At 41.5% G+C, this 20872-nt stretch overlaps 63 pseudogenes; all 63 read right to left on the bottom strand.

The window, feature by feature from the left end:
* Positions 1–56: 56 nt before the first annotated feature.
* LOC134597482 (5S ribosomal RNA) lies at positions 57–175 on the bottom strand (annotated as a pseudogene).
* Positions 176–309: 134 nt separating this feature from the next.
* LOC134595219 (5S ribosomal RNA) lies at positions 310–428 on the bottom strand (annotated as a pseudogene).
* A 468-nt stretch (positions 429–896) lies between these two features.
* On the bottom strand, positions 897–1015 carry LOC134587728 (5S ribosomal RNA; annotated as a pseudogene).
* A 134-nt stretch (positions 1016–1149) lies between these two features.
* On the bottom strand, positions 1150–1268 carry LOC134597889 (5S ribosomal RNA; annotated as a pseudogene).
* Positions 1269–1493: 225 nt separating this feature from the next.
* LOC134597524 (5S ribosomal RNA) lies at positions 1494–1612 on the bottom strand (annotated as a pseudogene).
* A 134-nt stretch (positions 1613–1746) lies between these two features.
* Positions 1747–1865, bottom strand: LOC134594470 (5S ribosomal RNA; annotated as a pseudogene).
* A 134-nt stretch (positions 1866–1999) lies between these two features.
* On the bottom strand, positions 2000–2118 carry LOC134588610 (5S ribosomal RNA; annotated as a pseudogene).
* Positions 2119–2343: 225 nt separating this feature from the next.
* LOC134587727 (5S ribosomal RNA) lies at positions 2344–2462 on the bottom strand (annotated as a pseudogene).
* A 134-nt stretch (positions 2463–2596) lies between these two features.
* Positions 2597–2715, bottom strand: LOC134588163 (5S ribosomal RNA; annotated as a pseudogene).
* Positions 2716–2849: 134 nt separating this feature from the next.
* Positions 2850–2968, bottom strand: LOC134588012 (5S ribosomal RNA; annotated as a pseudogene).
* A 134-nt stretch (positions 2969–3102) lies between these two features.
* On the bottom strand, positions 3103–3221 carry LOC134596158 (5S ribosomal RNA; annotated as a pseudogene).
* Positions 3222–3446: 225 nt separating this feature from the next.
* LOC134587726 (5S ribosomal RNA) lies at positions 3447–3565 on the bottom strand (annotated as a pseudogene).
* A 225-nt stretch (positions 3566–3790) lies between these two features.
* On the bottom strand, positions 3791–3909 carry LOC134593857 (5S ribosomal RNA; annotated as a pseudogene).
* A 316-nt stretch (positions 3910–4225) lies between these two features.
* On the bottom strand, positions 4226–4344 carry LOC134597788 (5S ribosomal RNA; annotated as a pseudogene).
* A 225-nt stretch (positions 4345–4569) lies between these two features.
* LOC134596567 (5S ribosomal RNA) lies at positions 4570–4688 on the bottom strand (annotated as a pseudogene).
* Positions 4689–4822: 134 nt separating this feature from the next.
* LOC134595764 (5S ribosomal RNA) lies at positions 4823–4941 on the bottom strand (annotated as a pseudogene).
* A 134-nt stretch (positions 4942–5075) lies between these two features.
* On the bottom strand, positions 5076–5194 carry LOC134588999 (5S ribosomal RNA; annotated as a pseudogene).
* A 134-nt stretch (positions 5195–5328) lies between these two features.
* On the bottom strand, positions 5329–5447 carry LOC134596056 (5S ribosomal RNA; annotated as a pseudogene).
* Positions 5448–5581: 134 nt separating this feature from the next.
* On the bottom strand, positions 5582–5700 carry LOC134596157 (5S ribosomal RNA; annotated as a pseudogene).
* A 225-nt stretch (positions 5701–5925) lies between these two features.
* Positions 5926–6044, bottom strand: LOC134588446 (5S ribosomal RNA; annotated as a pseudogene).
* Positions 6045–6269: 225 nt separating this feature from the next.
* Positions 6270–6388, bottom strand: LOC134596088 (5S ribosomal RNA; annotated as a pseudogene).
* Positions 6389–6522: 134 nt separating this feature from the next.
* Positions 6523–6641, bottom strand: LOC134588522 (5S ribosomal RNA; annotated as a pseudogene).
* A 134-nt stretch (positions 6642–6775) lies between these two features.
* Positions 6776–6894, bottom strand: LOC134589010 (5S ribosomal RNA; annotated as a pseudogene).
* A 134-nt stretch (positions 6895–7028) lies between these two features.
* LOC134588011 (5S ribosomal RNA) lies at positions 7029–7147 on the bottom strand (annotated as a pseudogene).
* Positions 7148–7281: 134 nt separating this feature from the next.
* LOC134587860 (5S ribosomal RNA) lies at positions 7282–7400 on the bottom strand (annotated as a pseudogene).
* A 225-nt stretch (positions 7401–7625) lies between these two features.
* LOC134587715 (5S ribosomal RNA) lies at positions 7626–7744 on the bottom strand (annotated as a pseudogene).
* Positions 7745–7970: 226 nt separating this feature from the next.
* Positions 7971–8089, bottom strand: LOC134596564 (5S ribosomal RNA; annotated as a pseudogene).
* Positions 8090–8223: 134 nt separating this feature from the next.
* Positions 8224–8342, bottom strand: LOC134596156 (5S ribosomal RNA; annotated as a pseudogene).
* A 225-nt stretch (positions 8343–8567) lies between these two features.
* Positions 8568–8686, bottom strand: LOC134596021 (5S ribosomal RNA; annotated as a pseudogene).
* Positions 8687–8820: 134 nt separating this feature from the next.
* LOC134595762 (5S ribosomal RNA) lies at positions 8821–8939 on the bottom strand (annotated as a pseudogene).
* A 134-nt stretch (positions 8940–9073) lies between these two features.
* LOC134588162 (5S ribosomal RNA) lies at positions 9074–9192 on the bottom strand (annotated as a pseudogene).
* Positions 9193–9326: 134 nt separating this feature from the next.
* Positions 9327–9445, bottom strand: LOC134596055 (5S ribosomal RNA; annotated as a pseudogene).
* A 134-nt stretch (positions 9446–9579) lies between these two features.
* Positions 9580–9698, bottom strand: LOC134594711 (5S ribosomal RNA; annotated as a pseudogene).
* A 225-nt stretch (positions 9699–9923) lies between these two features.
* On the bottom strand, positions 9924–10042 carry LOC134595674 (5S ribosomal RNA; annotated as a pseudogene).
* A 469-nt stretch (positions 10043–10511) lies between these two features.
* On the bottom strand, positions 10512–10630 carry LOC134598015 (5S ribosomal RNA; annotated as a pseudogene).
* A 134-nt stretch (positions 10631–10764) lies between these two features.
* LOC134596155 (5S ribosomal RNA) lies at positions 10765–10883 on the bottom strand (annotated as a pseudogene).
* Positions 10884–11199: 316 nt separating this feature from the next.
* On the bottom strand, positions 11200–11318 carry LOC134587704 (5S ribosomal RNA; annotated as a pseudogene).
* A 134-nt stretch (positions 11319–11452) lies between these two features.
* Positions 11453–11571, bottom strand: LOC134588510 (5S ribosomal RNA; annotated as a pseudogene).
* Positions 11572–11705: 134 nt separating this feature from the next.
* LOC134596053 (5S ribosomal RNA) lies at positions 11706–11824 on the bottom strand (annotated as a pseudogene).
* A 134-nt stretch (positions 11825–11958) lies between these two features.
* On the bottom strand, positions 11959–12077 carry LOC134594710 (5S ribosomal RNA; annotated as a pseudogene).
* Positions 12078–12393: 316 nt separating this feature from the next.
* LOC134587692 (5S ribosomal RNA) lies at positions 12394–12512 on the bottom strand (annotated as a pseudogene).
* Positions 12513–12646: 134 nt separating this feature from the next.
* On the bottom strand, positions 12647–12765 carry LOC134588498 (5S ribosomal RNA; annotated as a pseudogene).
* A 134-nt stretch (positions 12766–12899) lies between these two features.
* On the bottom strand, positions 12900–13018 carry LOC134596052 (5S ribosomal RNA; annotated as a pseudogene).
* Positions 13019–13152: 134 nt separating this feature from the next.
* Positions 13153–13271, bottom strand: LOC134594709 (5S ribosomal RNA; annotated as a pseudogene).
* Positions 13272–13496: 225 nt separating this feature from the next.
* Positions 13497–13615, bottom strand: LOC134587680 (5S ribosomal RNA; annotated as a pseudogene).
* A 134-nt stretch (positions 13616–13749) lies between these two features.
* LOC134597969 (5S ribosomal RNA) lies at positions 13750–13868 on the bottom strand (annotated as a pseudogene).
* A 225-nt stretch (positions 13869–14093) lies between these two features.
* LOC134598014 (5S ribosomal RNA) lies at positions 14094–14212 on the bottom strand (annotated as a pseudogene).
* A 134-nt stretch (positions 14213–14346) lies between these two features.
* Positions 14347–14465, bottom strand: LOC134596154 (5S ribosomal RNA; annotated as a pseudogene).
* Positions 14466–14781: 316 nt separating this feature from the next.
* On the bottom strand, positions 14782–14900 carry LOC134588676 (5S ribosomal RNA; annotated as a pseudogene).
* Positions 14901–15125: 225 nt separating this feature from the next.
* Positions 15126–15244, bottom strand: LOC134597447 (5S ribosomal RNA; annotated as a pseudogene).
* A 225-nt stretch (positions 15245–15469) lies between these two features.
* Positions 15470–15588, bottom strand: LOC134597908 (5S ribosomal RNA; annotated as a pseudogene).
* A 904-nt stretch (positions 15589–16492) lies between these two features.
* Positions 16493–16611, bottom strand: LOC134597792 (5S ribosomal RNA; annotated as a pseudogene).
* A 316-nt stretch (positions 16612–16927) lies between these two features.
* Positions 16928–17046, bottom strand: LOC134593845 (5S ribosomal RNA; annotated as a pseudogene).
* A 135-nt stretch (positions 17047–17181) lies between these two features.
* On the bottom strand, positions 17182–17300 carry LOC134596697 (5S ribosomal RNA; annotated as a pseudogene).
* Positions 17301–17434: 134 nt separating this feature from the next.
* Positions 17435–17553, bottom strand: LOC134587766 (5S ribosomal RNA; annotated as a pseudogene).
* Positions 17554–18213: 660 nt separating this feature from the next.
* Positions 18214–18332, bottom strand: LOC134595974 (5S ribosomal RNA; annotated as a pseudogene).
* Positions 18333–18466: 134 nt separating this feature from the next.
* LOC134597395 (5S ribosomal RNA) lies at positions 18467–18584 on the bottom strand (annotated as a pseudogene).
* Positions 18585–19062: 478 nt separating this feature from the next.
* LOC134593834 (5S ribosomal RNA) lies at positions 19063–19181 on the bottom strand (annotated as a pseudogene).
* A 225-nt stretch (positions 19182–19406) lies between these two features.
* Positions 19407–19525, bottom strand: LOC134598044 (5S ribosomal RNA; annotated as a pseudogene).
* Positions 19526–19751: 226 nt separating this feature from the next.
* On the bottom strand, positions 19752–19870 carry LOC134594778 (5S ribosomal RNA; annotated as a pseudogene).
* Positions 19871–20003: 133 nt separating this feature from the next.
* LOC134596351 (5S ribosomal RNA) lies at positions 20004–20122 on the bottom strand (annotated as a pseudogene).
* A 134-nt stretch (positions 20123–20256) lies between these two features.
* Positions 20257–20375, bottom strand: LOC134597514 (5S ribosomal RNA; annotated as a pseudogene).
* A 134-nt stretch (positions 20376–20509) lies between these two features.
* Positions 20510–20628, bottom strand: LOC134587668 (5S ribosomal RNA; annotated as a pseudogene).
* Positions 20629–20872: the final 244 nt, after the last annotated feature.

Here is a 20872-nt window from a genome sequence, read left to right as displayed (position 1 = left end):
ATAGGGAAAAAAGTGGTCTGATTATGACATCATAATGCAAAAAAGAAATAAACAAAAGCTTACTGCACCTGAGGTTCCTAGTTGGTCTCCCATACAAGTACTAACCAGGTCCGAGTCTGGATGGCTTCCGAGATCTGATGAGATCAGGCATTTTCAGACTGGTATGGCCGTAAGTGAAATTAAGAGAATGCGATCTCGCTAATGTTGGTAGAATATCAAACTCTGGTTGCGACAAAAGACAAGACGCTTCTGGATAGGGAAAAAAGTGGTCTGATTATGACATCATAATGCAAAAAAGAAATAAACAAAAGCTTACGGCACCTGAGGTTCCTAGTTGGTCTCCCATACAAGTACTAACCAGGCCCGAGTCTGGATGGCTTCCAAGATCTGATGAGATCAGGCATTTTCAGACTGGTATGGCCGTAAGTGAAATTAAGAGAATGCGATCTCGCTAATGTTGGTAGAATATCAAACTCTGGTTGCGACAAAAGACAAGACGCTTCTGGATAGGGAAAAAAGTGGTCTGATTATGACATCATAATGCAAAAAAGAAATAAACAAAAGCTTACGGCACCTGAGGTTCCTAGTTGGTCTCCCATACAAGTACTAACCAGGCCCGAGTCTGGATGGCTTCCGAGATCTGGCATTTTCAGACTGGTATGGCCGTAAGTGAAATAAAGAGAATGCGATCTCGCTAATGTTGGTAGAATATCAAACTCTGGTTGCGACAAAAGACAAGACGCTTCTGGATAGGGAAAAAAGTGGTCTGATTATGACATCATAATGCAAAAAAGAAATAAACAAAAGCTTACGGCACCTGAGGTTCTTAGTTGGTCTCCCATAGGGAAAAAAGTGGTCTGATTATGACATCATAATGCAAAAAAGAAATAAACAAAAGCTTACGGCACCTGAGGTTCCTAGTTGGTCTCCCATACAAGTACTAACCAGGCCCAAGTCTGGATGGCTTCCGAGATCTGACGAGATCAGGCATTTTCAGACTGGTATGGCCGTAAGTGAAATTAAGAGAATGCGATCTCGTTAATGTTGGTAGAATATCAAACTCTGGTTGCGACAAAAGACAAGACGCTTCTGGATAGGGAAAAAAGTGGTCTGATTATGACATCATAATGCAAAAAAGAAATAAACAAAAGCTTACGGCACCTGAGGTTCCTAGTTGGTCTCCCATACAAGTACTAACCAGGTCCGAGTCTGGATGGCTTCCGAGATCTGATGAGATCAGGCATTTTCAGACTGGTATGGCCATAATGGAAATTAAGAGAATGCGATCTCGCTAATGTTGGTAGAATATCAAACTCTGGTTGCGACAAAAGACAAGACGCTTCTGGATAGGGAAAAAAGTGGTCTGATTATGACATCATAATGCAAAAAAGAAATAAACAAAAGCTTACGGCACCTGAGGTTCCTAGTTGGTCTCCCATAGGGAAAAAAGTGGTCTGATTATGACATCATAATGCAAAAAAGAAATAAACAAAAGCTTACGGCACCTGAGGTTCCTAGTTGGTCTCCCATACAAGTACTAACCAGGCCCAAGGATGGATGGCTTCCGAGATCTGACGAGATCAGGCATTTTCAGACTGGTATGGCCGTAAGTGTAATTAAGCGAATGCGATCTCGCTAATGTTGGTAGAATATCAAACTCTGGTTGCGACAAAAGACAAGACGCTTCTGGATAGGGAAAAAAGTGGTCTGATTATGACATCATAATGCAAAAAAGAAATAAACAAAAGCTTACGGCACCTGAGGTTCCTAGTTGGTCTCCCATACAAGTACTAACCAGGCCCGAGTCTGGATGGCTTCTGAGATCTGACGAGATCAGGCATTTTCAGACTGGTATAGCCGTAAGGGAAATTAAGAGAATGCGATCTCGCTAATGTTGGTAGAATATCAAACTCTGGTTGCGACAAAAGACAAGACGCTTCTGGATAGGGAAAAAAGTGGTCTGATTATGACATCATAATGCAAAAAAGAAATAAACAAAAGCTTACGGCACCTGAGGTTCCTAGTTGGTCTCCCCTACAAGTACTAACCAGGCCAGAGTCTGGATGGCTTCCGAGATCTGAAGAGATCAGGCATTTTCAGACTGGTATGGCCGTAAGTGAAATTAAGAGAATGCGATCTCGCTAATGTTGGTAGAATATCAAACTCTGGTTGCGACAAAAGACAAGACGCTTCTGGATAGGGAAAAAAGTGGTCTGATTATGACATCATAATGCAAAAAAGAAATAAACAAAAGCTTACGGCACCTGAGGTTCCTAGTTGGTCTCCCATAGGGAAAAAAGTGGTCTGATTATGACATCATAATGCAAAAAAGAAATAAACAAAAGCTTACGGCACCTGAGGTTCCTAGTTGGTCTCCCATACAAGTACTAACCAGGCCCGAGTTTGGATGGCTTCCAAGATCTGACGAGATCAGGCATTTTCAGACTGGTATGGCCGTAAGGGAAATTAAGAGAATGCGATCTCGCTAATGTTGGTAGAATATCAAACTCTGGTTGCGACAAAAGACAAGACGCTTCTGGATAGGGAAAAAAGTGGTCTGATTATGACATCATAATGCAAAAAAGAAATAAACAAAAGCTTACGGCACCTGAGGTTCCTAGTTGGTCTCCCCTACAAGTACTAACCAGGCCAGAGTCTGGATGGCTTCCGAGATCTGACGAGATCAGGCATTTTCAGACTGGTATGGCCGTAAGTGAAATTAAGAGAATGCGATCTCGCTAATGTTGGTAGAATATCAAACTCTGGTTGCGACAAAAGACAAGACGCTTCTGGATAGGGAAAAAAGTGGTCTGATTTTGACATCATAATGCAAAAAAGAAATAAACAAAAGCTTAAGGCACCTGAGGTTCCTAGTTGGTCTCCCATACAAGTACTAACCAGGCCCGAGTCTGGATGGCTTCCAAGATCTGACGAGATCAGGCATTTTCAGACTGGTATGGCCGTAAGTGAAATTAAGAGAATGCGATCTCGCTAATTTTGGTAGAATATCAAACTCTGGTTGCAACAAAAGACAAGACGCTTCTGGATAGGGAAAAAAGTGGTCTGATTATGACATCATAATGCAAAAAAGAAATAAACAAAAGCTTACGGCACCTGAGGTTCCTAGTTGGTCTCCCATACAAGTACTAACCAGGCCCAAGTCTGGATGGCTTCCGATATCTGATGAGATCAGGCATTTTCAGACTGGTATGGCCGTAAATGAAATTAAGAGAATGCGATCTCGCTAATGTTGGTAGAATATCAAACTCTGGTTGCGACAAAAGACAAGACGCTTCTGGATAGGGAAAAAAGTGGTCTGATTATGACATCATAATGCAAAAAAGAAATAAACAAAAGCTTACGGCACCTGAGGTTCCTAGTTGGTCTCCCATAGGGAAAAAAGTGGTCTGATTATGACATCATAATGCAAAAAAGAAATAAACAAAAGCTTACGGCACCTGAGGTTCCTAGTTGGTCTCCCATACAAGTACTAACCAGGCCCGAGTTTGGATGGCTTCCAAGATCTGACGAGATCAGGCATTTTCAGACTGGTATGGCCGTAAGGGAAATTAAGAGAATGCGATCTCGCTAATGTTGGTAGAATATCAAACTCTGGTTGCGACAAAAGACAAGACGCTTCTGGATAGGGAAAAAAGTGGTCTGATTATGACATCATAATGCAAAAAAGAAATAAACTAAAGCTTACGGCACCTGAGGTTCCTAGTTGGTCTCCCATAGGGAAAAAAGTGGTCTGATTATGACGTCATAATGCAAAAAAGAAATAAACAAAAGCTTACGGCACCTGAGGTTCCTAGTTGGTCTCCCATACAAGTACTAACCAGGCCCGAGTCTGGATGGCTTCCGAGATCTGACGAGATCAGGCATTTTCAGACTGGTATGGCCGTAAGTGAAATTAAGAGAATGCGATCTCGCTAATGTTGGTAGAATATCAAACTCTGGTTGCGACAAAAGACAAGACGCTTCTGGATAGGGAAAAAAGTGGTCTGATCATCACATCATAATGCAAAAAAGAAATAAACAAAAGCTTACGGCACCTGAGGTTCTTAGTTGGTCTCCCATAGGGAAAAAAGTGGTCTGATTATGACATCATAATGCAAAAAAGAAATAAACAAAAGCTTACGGCACCTGAGGTTCCTAGTTGGTCTCCCATAGGGAAAAAAGTGGTCTGATTATGACATCATAATGCAAAAAATAAATAAACAAAAGCTTACGGCACCTGAGGTTCCTAGTTGGTCTCCCATACAAGTACTAAACAAGCCCAAGTCTGGATGGCTTCCGATATCTGATGAGATCAGGCATTTTCAGACTGGTATGGCCGTAAATGAAATTAAGAGAATGCGATCTCGCTAATGTTGGTAGAATATCAAACTCTGGTTGCGACAAAAGACAAGACGCTTCTGGATAGGGAAAAAAGTGGTCTGAACATGACATCATAATGCAAAAAAGAAATAAACAAAAGCTTACGGCACCTGAGGTTCTTAGTTGGTCTCCCATAGGGAAAAAAGTGGTCTGATTATGACATCATAATGCAAAAAAGAAATAAACAAAAGCTTACGGCACCTGAGGTTCCTAGTTGGTCTCCCATACAAGTACTAAACAGGCCCAAGTCTGGATGGCTTCCGATATCTGATGAGATCAGGCATTTTCAGACTGGTATGGCCGTAAATGAAATTAAGAGAATGCGATCTCGCTAATTTTGGTAGAATATCAAACTCTGGTTGCGACAAAAGACAAGACGCTTCTGGATAGGGAAAAAAGTGGTCTGATTATGACATCATAATGCAAAAAAGAAATAAACAAAAGCTTTCGGCACCTGAAGTTCCTAGTTGGTCTCCCATACAAGTACTAACCAGGCCCGAGTCTGGATGGCTTCTGAGATCTGACGAGATCAGGCATTTTCAGACTGGTATGGCCGTAAGGGAAATTAAGAGAATGCGATCTCGCTAATGTTGGTAGAATATCAAACTCTGGTTGCGACAAAAGACAAGACGCTTCTGGATAGGGAAAAAAGTGGTCTGATTATGACATCATAATGCAAAAAAGAAATAAACAAAAGCTTACGGCACCTGAGGTTTCTAGTTGGTCTCCCCTACAAGTACTAACCAGGCCAGAGTCTGGATGGCTTCCGAGATCTGACGAGATCAGGCATTTTCAGACTGGTATGGCCGTAAGTGAAATTAAGAGAATGCGATCTCGCTAATGTTGGTAGAATATCAAACTCTGGTTGCGACAAAAGACAAGACGCTTCTGGATAGGGAAAAAAGTGGTCTGATTTTGACATCATAATGCAAAAAAGAAATAAACAAAAGCTTACGGCACCTGAGGTTCCTAGTTGGTCTCCCATACAAGTACTAACCAGGCCCGAGTCTGGATGGCTTCCAAGATCTGACGAGATCAGGCATTTTCAGACTGGTATGGCCGTAAGTGAAATTAAGAGAATGCGATCTCGCTAATTTTGGTAGAATATCAAACTCTGGTTGCAACAAAAGACAAGACGCTTCTGGATAGGGAAAAAAGTGGTCTGATTATGACATCATAATGCAAAAAAGAAATAAACAAAAGCTTACGGCACCTGAGGTTCCTAGTTGGTCTCCCATACAAGTACTAACCAGGCCCAAGTCTGGATGGCTTCCGATATCTGATGAGATCAGGCATTTTCAGACTGGTATGGCCGTAAATGAAATTAAGAGAATGCGATCTCGCTAATGTTGGTAGAATATCAAACTCTGGTTGCGACAAAAGACAAGACGCTTCTGGATAGGGAAAAAAGTGGTCTGATTATGACATCATAATGCAAAAAAGAAATAAACAAAAGCTTACGGCACCTGAGGTTCCGAGTTGGTCTCCCATAGGGAAAAAAGTGGTCTGATTATGACATCATAATGCAAAAAAGAAATAAACAAAAGCTTACGGCACCTGAGGTTCCTAGTTGGTCTCCCATACAAGTACTAACCAGGCCCAAGTCTCGATGGCTTCCGAAATCTGACGAGATCAGGCATTTTCAGACTGGTTTGGCCGTAAGTGAAATTAAGAGAATGCGATCTTGTTAATGTTGGTAGAATATCAAACTCTGGTTGCGACAAAAGACAAGACGCTTCTGCATAGGGAAAAAAGTGGTCTGATTATGACATCATAATGCAAAAAAGAAATAAACAAAAGCTTACGGCACCTGAGGTTCCTAGTTGGTCTCCCATAGGGAAAATAGTGGTCTGATTATGACATCATAATGCAAAAAAGAAATAAACAAAAGCTTACGGCACCTGAGGTTCCTAGTTGGTCTCCCATACAAGTACTAACCAGGCCCAAGTCTGGATGGCTTCCGAGATCTGACGAGATCAGGCATTTTCAGACTGGTATGGCTGTAAGTGAAATTAAGGGAATGCGATCTCGCTAATGTTGGTAGAATATCAAACTCTGGTTGCGACAAAAGACAAGACGCTTCTGGATAGGGAAAAAAGTGGTCTGATTATGACATCATAATGCAAAAAAGAAATAAACAAAAGCTTACGGCACCTGAGGTTCCTAGTTGGTCTCCCATACAAGTACTAACCAGGCCCGAGTCTGGATGGCTTCTGAGATCTGACGAGATCAGGCATTTTCAGACTGGTATGGCCGTAAGGGAAATTAAGAGAATGCGATCTCGCTAATGTTGGTAGAATATCAAACTCTGGTTGCGACAAAAGACAAGACGCTTCTGGATAGGGAAAAAAGTGGTCTGATTATGACATCATAATGCAAAAAAGAAATAAACAAAAGCTTACGGCACCTGAGGTTCCTAGTTGGTCTCCCCTACAAGTACTAACCAGGCCAGAGTCTGGATGGCTTCCGAGATCTGACAAGATCAGGCATTTTCAGACTGGTATGGCCGTAAGTGAAATTAAGAGAATGCGATCTCGCTAATGTTGGTAGAATATCAAACTCTGGTTGCGACAAAAGACAAGACGCTTCTGGATAGGGAAAAAAGTGGTCTGATTTTGACATCATAATGCAAAAAAGAAATAAACAAAAGCTTAAGGCACCTGAGGTTCCTAGTTGGTCTCCCATACAAGTACTAACCAGGCCCGAGTCTGGATGGCTTCCAAGATCTGACGAGATCAGGCATTTTCAGACTGGTATGGCCGTAAGTGAAATTAAGAGAATGCGATCTCGCTAATTTTGGTAGAATATCAAACTCTGGTTGCAACAAAAGACAAGACGCTTCTGGATAGGGAAAAAAGTGGTCTGATTATGACATCATAATGCAAAAAAGAAATAAACAAAAGCTTACGGCACCTGAGGTTCCTAGTTGGTCTCCCATACAATTACTAACCAGGCCCAAGTCTGGATGGCTTCCGATATCTGATGAGATCAGGCATTTTCAGACTGGTATGGCCGTAAATGAAATTAAGAGAATGCGATCTCGCTAATGTTGGTAGAATATCAAACTCTGGTTGCGACAAAAGACAAGACGCTTCTGGATAGGGAAAAAAGTGGTCTGATTATGACATCATAATGCAAAAAAGAAATAAACAAAAGCTTACGGCACCTTAGGTTCTTAGTTGGTCTTCCATAGGGAAAAAAGTGGTCTGATTATGACATCATAATGCAAAAAAGAAATAAACAAAAGCTTACGGCACCTGAGGTTCCTAGTTGGTCTCCCATACAAGTACTAACCAGGCCCAAGTCTGGATGGCTTCCGAGATCTGACGAGATCAGGCATTTTCAGACTGGTATGGCCGTAAGTGAAATTAAGAGAATGCGATCTCGCTAATGTTGGTAGAATATCAAACTCTGGTTGCGACAAAAGACAAGACGCTTCTGGATAGGGAAAAAAGTGGTCTGATTATGACATCATAATGCAAAAAAAGAAATAAACAAAAGCTTACGGCACCTGAGGTTCCTAGTTGGTCTCCCATAGGGAAAAAAGTGGTCTGATTATGACATCATAATGCAAAAAAGAAATAAACAAAAGCTTACGGCACCTGAGGTTCCTAGTTGGTCTCCCATACAAGTACTAAACAGGCCCAAGTCTGGATGGCTTCCGATATCTGATGAGATCAGGCATTTTCAGACTGGTATGGCCGTAAATGAAATTAAGAGAATGCGATCTCGCTAATTTTGGTAGAATATCAAACTCTGGTTGCGACAAAAGACAAGACGCTTCTGGATAGGGAAAAAAGTGGTCTGATTATGACATCATAATGCAAAAAAGAAATAAACAAAAGCTTACGGCACCTGAGGTTCCTAGTTGGTCTCCCATACAAGTACTAACCAGGCCCAAGTCTGGATGGCTTCCGATATCTGATGAGATCAGGCATTTTCAGACTGGTATGGCCGTAAATGAAATTAAGAGAATGCGATCTCGCTAATGTTGGTAGAATATCAAACTCTGGTTGCGACAAAAGACAAGACGCTTCTGGATAGGGAAAAAAGTGGTCTGATTATGACATCATAATGCAAAAAAGAAATAAACAAAAGCTTACGGCACCTGAGGTTCCTAGTTGGTCTCCCATAGGGAAAAAAGTGGTCTGATTATGACATCATAATGCAAAAAAGAAATAAACAAAAGCTTACGGCACCTGAGGTTCCTAGTTGGTCTCCCATACAAGTACTAACCAGGCCCAAGTCTGGATGGCTTCCGAGATCTGACGAGATCAGGCATTTTCAGACTGATATGGCCATAAGTGAAATTAAGAGAATGCGATCTCGCTAATGTTGGTAGAATATCAAACTCTGGTTGCGACAAAAGACAAGACGCTTCTGGATAGGGAAAAAAGTGGTCTGATTATGACATCATAATGCAAAAAAGAAATAAACAAAAGCTTTCGGCACCTGAAGTTCCTAGTTGGTCTCCCATACAAGTACTAACCAGGCCCGAGTCTGGATGGCTTCTGAGATCTGACGAGATCAGGCATTTTCAGACTGGTATGGCCGTAAGGGAAATTAAGAGAATGCGATCTCGCTAATGTTGATAGAATATCAAACTCTGGTTGCGACAAAAGACAAGACGCTTCTGGATAGGGAAAAAAGTGGTCTGATTATGACATCATAATGCAAAAAAGAAATAAACAAAAGCTTACGGCACCTGAGGTTCCTAGTTGGTCTCCCCTACAAGTACTAACCAGGCCAGAGTCTGGATGGCTTCCGAGATCTGACGAGATCAGGCATTTTCAGACTGGTATGGCCGTAAGTGAAATTAAGAGAATGCGATCTCGCTAATGTTGGTAGAATATCAAACTCTGGTTGCGACAAAAGACAAGACGCTTCTGGATAGGGAAAAAAGTGGTCTGATTTTGACATCATAATGCAAAAAAGAAATAAACAAAAGCTTACGGCACCTGAGGTTCCTAGTTGGTCTCCCATACAAGTACTAACCAGGCCCGAGTCTGGATGGCTTCCAAGATCTGACGAGATCAGGCATTTTCAGACTGGTATGGCCGTAAGTGAAATTAAGAGAATGCGATCTCGCTAATTTTGGTAGAATATCAAACTCTGGTTGCAACAAAAGACAAGACGCTTCTGGATAGGGAAAAAAGTGGTCTGATTATGACATCATAATGCAAAAAAGAAATAAACAAAAACTTACGGCACCTGAGGTTCCTAGTTGGTCTCCCATACAAGTACTAACCAGGCCCAAGTCTGGATGGCTTCCGATATCTGATGAGATCAGGCATTTTCAGACTGGTATGGCCGTAAATGAAATTAAGAGAATGCGATCTCGCTAATGTTGGTAGAATATCAAACGCTGGTTGCGACAAAAGACAAGACGCTTCTGGGTAGGGAAAAAAGTGGTCTGATTATGACATCATAATGCAAAAAAGAAATAAACAAAAGCTTACGGCACCTGAGGTTCTTAGTTGGTCTTCCATAGGGAAAAAAGTGGTCTGATTATGACATCATAATGCAAAAAAGAAATAAACAAAAGCTTACGGCACCTGAGGTTCCTAGTTGGTCTCCCATACAAGTACTAACCAGGCCCAAGTCTGGATGGCTTCCGAGATCTGACAAGATCAGGCATTTTCAGACTGGTATGGCCGTAAGTGAAATTAAGAGAATGCGATCTCGCTAATGTTGGTAGAATATCAAACTCTGGTTGCGACAAAAGACAAGACGCTTCTGGATAGGGAAAAAAGTGGTCTGATTATGACATCATAATGCAAAAAAGAAATAAACAAAAGCTTACGGCACCTAGTTGGTCTCCCATACAAGTACTAACCAGGCCCAAGTCTGGATGGCTTCCGATATCTGATGAGATCAGACATTTTCAGACTGGTATGGCCGTAAATGAAATTAAGAGAATGCAATCTCGCTAATGTTGGTAGAATATCAAACTCTGGTTGCGACAAAAGACAAGACGCTTCTGGATAGGGAAAAAAGTGGTCTGATTATGACATCATAATGCAAAAAAGAAATAAACAAAAGCTTACGGCACCTGAGGTTCCTAGTTGGTCTCCCATAGGGAAAAAAGTGGTCTGATTATGACATCATAATGCAAAAAAGAAATAAACAAAAGCTTACGGCACCTGAGGTTCCTAGTTGGTCTCCCATACAAGTACTAACCAGGCCCGAGTTTGGATGGCTTCCAAGATCTGACGAGATCAGGCATTTTCAGACTGGTATGGCCGTAAGTGAAATTAAGAGAATGCGATCTCGCTAATTTTGGTAGAATATCAAACTCTGGTTGCGACAAAAGACAAGACGCTTCTGGATAGGGAAAAAAGTGGTCTGATTATGACATCATAATGCAAAAAAGAAATAAACAAAAGCTTACGGCACCTGAGGTTCCTAGTTGGTCTCCCATACAAGTACTAACCAGGCCCAAGTCTGGATGGCTTCCGATATCTGATGAGATCAGGCATTTTCAGACTGGTATGGCCGTAAATGAAATTAAGAGAATGCGATCTCGCTAATGTTGGTAGAATATCAAACTCTGGTTGCGACAAAAGACAAGACGCTTCTGGATAGGGAAAAAAGTGGTCTGATTATGACATCATAATGCAAAAAAGAAATAAACAAAAGCTTACGGCACCTGAGGTTCCTAGTTGGTCTCCCATAGGGAAAAAAGTGGTCTGATTATGACATCATAATGCAAAAAAGAAATAAACAAAAGCTTACGGCACCTGAGGTTCCTAGTTGGTCTCCCATAGGGAAAAAAGTGGTCTGATTATGACATCATAATGCAAAAAAGAAATAAACAAAAGCTTACGGCACCTGAGGTTCCTAGTTGGTCTCCCATACAAGTACTAACCAGGCCCAAGTCTGGATGGCTTCCGAGATCTGACGAGATCAGGCATTTTCAGACTGGTATGGCCGTAAGTGAAATTAAGCGAATGCGATCTCGCTAATGTTGGTAGAATATCAAACTCTGGTTGCGACAAAAGACAAGACGCTTCTGGATAGGGAAAAAAGTGGTCTGATTATGACATCATAATGCAAAAAAGAAATAAACAAAAGCTTACGGCACCTGAGGTTCCTAGTTGGTCTCCCATACAAGTACTAACCAGGCCCGAGTCTGGATGGCTTCTGAGATCTGACGAGATCAGGCATTTTCAGACTGGTATGGCCGTAAGGGAAATTAAGAGAATGCGATCTCGCTAATGTTGGTAGAATATCAAACTCTGGTTGCGACAAAAGACAAGACGCTTCTGGATAGGGAAAAAAGTGGTCTGATTATGACATCATAATGCAAAAAAGAAATAAACAAAAGCTTACGGCACCTGAGGTTCCTAGTTGGTCTCCCATACAAGTACTAACCAGGCCCGAGTCTGGATGGCTTCCAAGATCTGACGAGATCAGGCATTTTCAGACTGGTATGGCCGTAAGTGAAATTAAGAGAATGCGATCTCGCTAATTTTGGTAGAATATCAAACTCTGGTTGCAACAAAAGACAAGACGCTTCTGGATAGGGAAAAAAGTGGTCTGATTATGACATCATAATGCAAAAAAGAAATAAACAAAAACTTACGGCACCTGAGGTTCCTAGTTGGTCTCCCATACAAGTACTAACCAGGCCCAAGTCTGGATGGCTTCCGATATCTGATGAGATCAGGCATTTTCAGACTGGTATGGCCGTAAATGAAATTAAGAGAATGCGATCTCGCTAATGTTGGTAGAATATCAAACTCTGGTTGCGACAAAAGACAAGACGCTTCTGGATAGGGAAAAAAGTGGTCTGATTATGACATCATAATGCAAAAAAGAAATAAACAAAAGCTTACGGCACCTGAGGTTCCTAGTTGGTCTCCCATAGGGAAAAAAGTGGTCTGATTATGACATCATAATGCAAAAAAGAAATAAACAAAAGCTTACGGCACCTGAGGTTCCTAGTTGGTCTCCCATAGGGAAAAAAGTGGTCTGATTATGACATCATAATGCAAAAAAGAAATAAACAAAAGCTTACGGCACCTGAGGTTCCTAGTTGGTCTCCCATACAAGTACTAACCAGGCCCAAGTCTGGATGGCTTCCGAGATCTGACGAGATCAGGCATTTTCAGACTGGTATGGCCGTAAGTGAAATTAAGCGAATGCGATCTCGCTAATGTTGGTAGAATATCAAACTCTGGTTGCGACAAAAGACAAGACGCTTCTGGATAGGGAAAAAAGTGGTCTGATTATGACATCATAATGCAAAAAAGAAATAAACAAAAGCTTACGGCACCTGAGGTTCCTAGTTGGTCTCCCATACAAGTACTAACCAGGCCCGAGTCTGGATGGCTTCTGAGATCTGACGAGATCAGGCATTTTCAGACTGGTATGGCCGTAAGGGAAATTAAGAGAATGCGATCTCGCTAATGTTGGTAGAATATCAAACTCTGGTTGCGACAAAAGACAAGACGCTTCTGGATAGGGAAAAAAGTGGTCTGATTATGACATCATAATGCAAAAAAGAAATAAACAAAAGCTTACGGCACCTGAGGTTCCTAGTTGGTCTCCCATACAAGTACTAACCAGGCCCGAGTCTGGATGGCTTCCAAGATCTGACGAGATCAGGCATTTTCAGACTGGTATGGCCGTAAGTGAAATTAAGAGAATGCGATCTCGCTAATTTTGGTAGAATATCAAACTCTGGTTGCAACAAAAGACAAGACGCTTCTGGATAGGGAAAAAAGTGGTCTGATTATGACATCATAATGCAAAAAAGAAATAAACAAAAACTTACGGCACCTGAGGTTCCTAGTTGGTCTCCCATACAAGTACTAACCAGGCCCAAGTCTGGATGGCTTCCGATATCTGATGAGATCAGGCATTTTCAGACTGGTATGGCCGTAAATGAAATTAAGAGAATGCGATCTCGCTAATGTTGGTAGAATATCAAACTCTGGTTGCGACAAAAGACAAGACGCTTCTGGATAGGGAAAAAAGTGGTCTGATTATGACATCATAATGCAAAAAAGAAATAAACAAAAGCTTACGGCACCTGAGGTTCTTAGTTGGTCTTCCATAGGGAAAAAAGTGGTCTGATTATGACATCATAATGCAAAAAAGAAATAAACAAAAGCTTACGGCACCTGAGGTTCCTAGTTGGTCTCCCATACAAGTACTAACCAGGCCCAAGTCTGGATGGCTTCCGAGATCTGACGAGATCAGGCATTTTCAGACTGGTATGGCCGTAAGTGAAATTAAGAGAATGCGATCTCGCTAATGTTGGTAGAATATCAAACTCTGGTTGCGACAAAAGACAAGACGCTTCTGGATAGGGAAAAAAGTGGTCTGATTATGACATCATAATGCAAAAAAGAAATAAACAAAAGCTTACGGCACCTGAGGTTCCTAGTTGGTCTCCCATACAAGTACTAACCAGGCCCAAGTCTGGATGGCTTCCGATATCTGATGAGATCAGACATTTTCAGACTGGTATGGCCGTAAATGAAATTAAGAGAATGCGATCTCGCTAATGTTGGTAGAATATCAAACTCTGGTTGCGACAAAAGACAAGACGCTTCTGGATAGGGAAAAAAGTGGTCTGATTATGACATCATAATGCAAAAAAGAAATAAACAAAAGCTTACGGCACCTGAGGTTCCTAGTTGGTCTCCCATAGGGAAAAAAGTGGTCTGATTATGACATCATAATGCAAAAAAGAAATAAACAAAAGCTTACGGCACCTGAGGTTCCTAGTTGGTCTCCCATACAAGTACTAACCAGGCCCGAGTTTGGATGGCTTCCAAGATCTGACGAGATCAGGCATTTTCAGACTGGTATGGCCGTAAGTGAAATTAAGAGAATGCGATCTCGCTAATTTTGGTAGAATATCAAACTCTGGTTGCGACAAAAGACAAGACGCTTCTGGATAGGGAAAAAAGTGGTCTGATTATGACATCATAATGCAAAAAAGAAATAAACAAAAGCTTACGGCACCTGAGGTTCCTAGTTGGTCTCCCATACAAGTACTAACCAGGCCCAAGTCTGGATGGCTTCCGATATCTGATGAGATCAGGCATTTTCAGACTGGTATGGCCGTAAATGAAATTAAGAGAATGCGATCTCGCTAATGTTGGTAGAATATCAAACTCTGGTTGCGACAAAAGACAAGACGCTTCTGGATAGGGAAAAAAGTGGTCTGATTATGACATCATAATGCAAAAAAGAAATAAACAAAAGCTTACGGCACCTGAGGTTCCTAGTTGGTCTCCCATAGGGAAAAAAGTGGTCTGATTATGACATCATAATGCAAAAAAGAAATAAACAAAAGCTTACGGCACCTGAGGTTCCTAGTTGGTCTCCCATAGGGAAAAAAGTGGTCTGATTATGACATCATAATGCAAAAAAGAAATAAACAAAAGCTTACGGCACCTGAGGTTCCTAGTTGGTCTCCCATACAAGTACTAACCAGGCCCAAGTCTGGATGGCTTCCGAGATCTGATGAGATCAGGCATTTTCAGACTGGTATGGCCGTAAATGAAATTAAGAGAATGCGATCTCGCTAATGTTGGTAGAATATCAAACTCTGGTTGCGACAAAAGACAAGACGCTTCTGGATAGGGAAAAAAGTGGTCTGATTATGACATCATAATGCAAAAAAGAAATAAACAAAAGCTTACGGCACCTGAGGTTCTTAGTTGGTCTTCCATAGGGAAAAAAGTGGTCTGATTATGACATCATAATGCAAAAAAGAAATAAACAAAAGCTTACGGCACCTGAGGTTCCTAGTTGGTCTCCCATACAAGTATTAACCAGGCCCAAGTCTGTATGGCTTCCGATATCTGATGAGATCAGGCATTTTCAGACTGGTATGGCCGTAAATGAAATTAAGAGAATGCGATCTCGCTAATGTTGGTAGAATATCAAACTCTGGTTGCGACAAAAGACAAGACGCTTCTGGATAGGGAAAAAAGTGGTCTGATTATGACATCATAATGCAAAAAAGAAATAAACAAAAGCTTACGGCACCTGAGGTTCTTAGTTGGTCTCCCATAGGGAAAAAAGTGGTCTGATTATGACATCATAATGCAAAAAAGAAATAAACAAAAGCATACGGCACCTGAGGTTCCTAGTTGGTCTCCCATACAAGTACTAACCAGGCCCAAGTCTGGATGGCTTCCAAGATCTGACGAGATCAGGCATTTTCAGACTGGTATGGCCATAAGTGAAATTAAGAGAATGCGATCTCACTAATGTTGGTAGAATATCAAACTCTGGTTGCGACAAAAGACAAGACGCTTCTGGATAGGGAAAAAAGTGGTCTGATTATGACATCATAATGCAAAAAAGAAATAAACAAAAGCTTACGGCACCTGAGGTTCCTAGTTGGTCTCCCATACAAGTACTAACCAGGCTCGAGTCTGGATGGCTTCGGAGATATGACAAGATCAGGCAATTTCAGACTGGTATGGCCGTAAGTGAAATTAAGAGAATGCGATCTCGCTAATGTTGGTAGAATACCAAACTCTGGATGCGACAAAAGACAAGACGCTTCTGGATAGGGAAAAAAGTGGTCTGATTATGACATCATAATGCAAAAAAGAAATAAACAAAAGCTTACGGCACCTGAGGTTCCTAGTTGGTCTCCCATACAAGTACTAACCAGGCCCGAGTCTGGATGGTTTCCGAGATCTGGCATTTTCAGACTGGTATGGCCGTAAGTGAAATTAAGAGAATGCGATCTCGCTAATGTTGGTAGAATATCAAACTCTGGTTGCGACAAAAGACAAGACGCTTCTGGATAGGGAAAAAAAGTGGTCTGATTATGACATCATAATGCAAAAAAGAAATGAACAAAAGCTTACGGCACCTGAGGTTCCTAGTTGGTCTCCCATAGGGAAAAAAGTGGTCTGATTATGACATCATAATGCAAAAAAGAAATAAACAAAAGCTTACGGCACCTGTGGTTCCTAGTTGGTCTCCCATAGGGAAAAAAGTGGTCTGATTATGACATCATAATGCAAAAAAGAAATAAACAAAAGCTTACGGCACCTGAGGTTCCTAGTTGGTCTCCCATAGGGAAAAAAGTGGTCTGATTATGACATCATAATGCAAAAAAGAAATAAACAAAAGCTTACGGCACCTGAGGTTCCTAGTTGGTCTCCCATACAAGTACTAACCAGGCCCGAGTCTGGATGGCTTCCGAGATCTGACGAGATAAGGCATTTTCAGACTGGTATGGCCGTAAGTGAAATTAAGAGAATGCGATCTCGCTAATGTTGGTAGAATATCAAACTCTGGTTGCGACAAAAGACAAGACGCTTCTGGATAGGGAAAAAAGTGGTCTGATTATGACATCATAATGCAAAAAAGAAATAAACAAAAGCTTACGGCACCTGAGGTTCCTAGTTGGTCTCCCATAGGGAAAAAAGTGGTCTGATTATGACATCATAATGCAAAAAAGAAATAAACAAAAGCTTACGGCACCTGAGGTTCCTAGTTGGTCTCCCATAGGGAAAAAAGTGGTCTGATTATGACATCATAATGCAAAAAAGAAATAAACAAAAGCTTACGGCACCTGAGGTTCCTAGTTGGTCTCCCATACAAGTACTAACCAGGCCCGAGTCTGGATGGCTTCCGAGATCTGACGAGATCAGGCATTTTCAGACTGGTATGGCCGTAAGTGAAATTAAGAGAATGCGATCTCGCTAATGTTGGTAGAATATCAAACTCTGGTTGCGACAAAAGACAAGACGCTTCTGGATAGGGAAAAAAGTGGTCTGATTATGACATCATAATGCAAAAAATAAAATAAAAAAAAGCTTACGGCACCTGAGGTTCCTAGTTGGTCTCCCATACAAGTACTAACCAGGCCCGAGTCTGGATGGCTTCCGAGATCTGACGAGATCAGGCATTTTCAGACTGGTATGGCTGTAAGTGAAATTAAGAGAATGCGATCTCGCTAATGTTGGTAGAATATCAAACTCTGGTTGCGACAAAAGACAAGACGCTTCTGGATAGGGAAAAAAGTGGTCTGATTATGACATCATAATGCAAAAAAGAAATAAACAAAAGCTTACGGAACCTGAGGTTTCTAGTTGGTCTCCCATACAACTACTAACCTGGCCCGAGTCTGGATGGCTTCCGAGATCTGATGAGATCAGGCATTTTCAGACTGGTATGGCCGTAAGTAAAATTAAGAGAATGCGATCTCGCTAATGTTGGTAGAATATCAAACTCTGGTTGCGACAAAAGACAAGACGCTTCTGCATAGGGAAAAAAGTGGTCTGATTATGACATCATAATGCAAAAAATAAATAAACAAAAGCTTACGGCAAATGAGGTTCCTAGTTGGTCTCAAATACAAGTACTAACCAGGCCCGAGTCTGGATGGCTTCCGAGATCTGACGAGATCAGGCATTTTCAGACTGGTATGGCCATAAGGGAAATTAAGAGAATGCGATCTCGCTAATGTTGGTAGAATATCAAACTCTGGTTGCGACAAAAGACAAGACGCTTCTGGATAGGGAAAAAAGTGGTCTGATTATGACATCATAATGCAAAAAAGAAATAAAAAAAAGCTTACGGCACCTGAGGTTCCTAGTTGGTCTCCCATAGGGAAAAAAGTGGTCTGATTATGACATCATAATGCAAAAAAGAAATAAAAAAAAGCTTACGGCACCAGAGGTTCCTAGTTGGTCTCCCATAGGGAAAAAAGTGGTCTGATTATGACATCATAATGCAAAAAAGAAATAAACAAAAGCTTACGGCACCTGAGGTTCCTAGTTGGTCTCCCATAGGGAAAAAAGTGGTCTGATTATGACATCATAATGCAAACAAGAAATAAACAAAAGCTTACGGCACCTGAGGTTCCTAGTTGGTCTCCCATACAAGTACTAACCAGGCCCGAGTCTGTATGGCTTCCAAGATCTGAAGAGATCAGGCATTTTCAGACTGGTATGGCCGTAAGTGAAATTAAGAGAATGCGATCTCGCTAATGTTGGTAGAATATCAAACTCTGGTTGCGACAAAAGACAAGACGCTTCTGGATAGGGAAAAAAGTGGTCTGATTATTACATCATAATGCAAAAAAGAAATAAACAAAAGCTTACGGCACCTGAGGTTCCTAGTTGGTCTCCCATACAAGTACTAACCAGGCCCGAGTCTGGATGGCTTCCGAGATCTATGAGATCAGGCATTTTCAGACTGGTATGGCCGTAAGTGAAATTAAGAGAATGCGATCTCGCTAATGTTGGTAGAATATCAAACTCTGGTTGCGACAAAAGACAAGACGCTTCTGGATAGGGAAAAAAGTGGTCTGATTATGACATCATAATGCAAAAAAGAAATAAACAAAAGCTTAAAACACCTGAGGTTCCTAGTTGGTCTCCCATACAAGTACTAACCAGGCCCGAGTCTGGATGGCTTCCGAGATGTGACGAGTTCAGGCATTTTCAGACTGGTATGGCTGTAAGTGAAATTAAGAGAATGCGATCTCGCTAATGTTGGTAGAATATCAAACTCTGGTTGCGACAAAAGACAAGACGCTTCTGGATAGGGAAAAAAGTGGTCTGATTATGACATCATAATGCAAAAAAGAAATAAACAAAAGCTTACGGCACCTGAGGTTCCTAGTTGGTCTCCCATAGGGAAAAAAGTGGTCTGGTTATGACATCATAATGCAAAAAAGAAATAAACAAAAGCTTACGGCACCTGAGGTTCCTAGTTGGTCTCCCATACAAGTACTAACCAGGCCCGAGTCTGGATGGCTTCCGAGATCTGACGAGATCAGGCATTTTCAGACTGGTATGGCCGTAAGTGAAATTAAGAGAATGCGATCTCGCTAATGTTGGTAGAATATCAAACTCTGGTTGCGACAAAAGACAAGACGCTTCTGGATAGGGAAAAAAGTGGTCTGATTATGACATCATAATGCAAAAAAGAAATAAACAAAAGCTTACGGCACCTGAGGTTCCTAGTTGGTCTCCCATAGGGAAAAAAGAAGTCTGATTATGACATCATAATGCAAAAAAGAAATAAACAAAAGCTTACGGCACCTGAAGTTACTAGTTGGTCTCCCATACAAGTACTAACCAGGCCCGAGTCTGGATGGCTTCTGAGATCTGACGAGATCCGGCATTTTCAGACTGGTATGGCCGTAAGTGAAATTAAGAGAATGCGATCTCGCTAATGTTGGTAGAATATCAAACTCTGGTTGCGACAAAAGACAAGACGCTTCTGGATTGGGAAAAAAAGTGGTCTGATTATGACATCATAATGCAAAAAAGAAATAAACAAAAGCTTACGGCACCTGAGGTTCCTAGTTGGTCTCCCATAGGGAAAAAAGTGGTCTGATTATGACATCATAATGCAAAAAAGAAATAAACAAAAGCTTACGGCACCTAAGGTTCCTAGTTGGTCTCCCATACAAGTACTAACCAGGCCCGAGTCTGGATGACTTCCGAGATCTGACGAGATCAGGCATTTTCAGACTGGTATGGCCGTAAGTGAAATTAAGAGAATGCGATCTCGCTAATGTTGGTAGAATATCAAACTCTGGTTGCGACAAAAGACAAGATGCTTCTGGATAAGGAAAAAAGTGGTCTGATTATGACATCATAATGCAAAAAAGAAATAAACAAAGCTTACGGCACCTGAGGTTCCTAGTTGGTCTCCCATACAAGTACTAACCAGGCCCGAGTCTGGATGGCTTCCGAGATCTGATGAGATCAGGCATTTTCAGACTGGTATGGCCGTAAGTGAAATTAAGAGAATGCGATCTCGCTAATGTTGGTAGAATATCAAACTCTGGTTGCGACAAAAGACAAGACGCTTCTGGATAGGGAAAAAAGTGGTCTGATTATGACATCATAATGCAAAAAAGAAATAAACAAAAGCTTACGGCACCTGAGGTTCCTAGTTGGTCTCCCATACAAGTACTAACCAGGCCCGAGTCTGGATGGCTTCCGAGATCTGACGAGATCAGACATTTTCAGACTGGTATGGCCATAAGGGAAATTAAGAGAATGCGATCTCGCTAATGTTGGTAGAATATCAAACTCTGGTTGCGACAAAAGACAAGACGCTTCTGGATAGGGAAAAAAGTGGTCTGATTATGACATCATAATGCAAAAAAGAAATAAACAAAAGCTTACGGCACCTGAGGTTCCTAGTTGGTCTCCCATACAAGTACTAACCAGGCCCAAGTCTGGATGGCTTCCGAGATCTGACGAGATCAGGCATTTTCAGACTGGTATGGCCGTAAGTGAAATTAAGAGAATGCGATCTCGCTAATGTTGGTAGAATATCAAACTCTGGTTGCGACAAAAGACAAGATGCTTCTGGATAGGGAAAAAAGTGGTCTGATTATGACCTCATAATGCAAAAAAATAAAAAACAAAAGCTTACGGCACCTGAGGTTCCTAGTTGGTCTCCCATACAAGTACTAACCAGGCCCGAGTCTGGATGGCTTCCGAGATCTGGCATTTTCAGACTGGTATGGCCGTAAGAG

This window comes from Pelobates fuscus, chromosome 2 (genome assembly GCF_036172605.1).
Source record: "Pelobates fuscus isolate aPelFus1 chromosome 2, aPelFus1.pri, whole genome shotgun sequence".
Classification (NCBI taxonomy): domain Eukaryota; kingdom Metazoa; phylum Chordata; class Amphibia; order Anura; family Pelobatidae; genus Pelobates; species Pelobates fuscus.
This window is presented reverse-complemented; position numbering and strand designations above follow the sequence as displayed.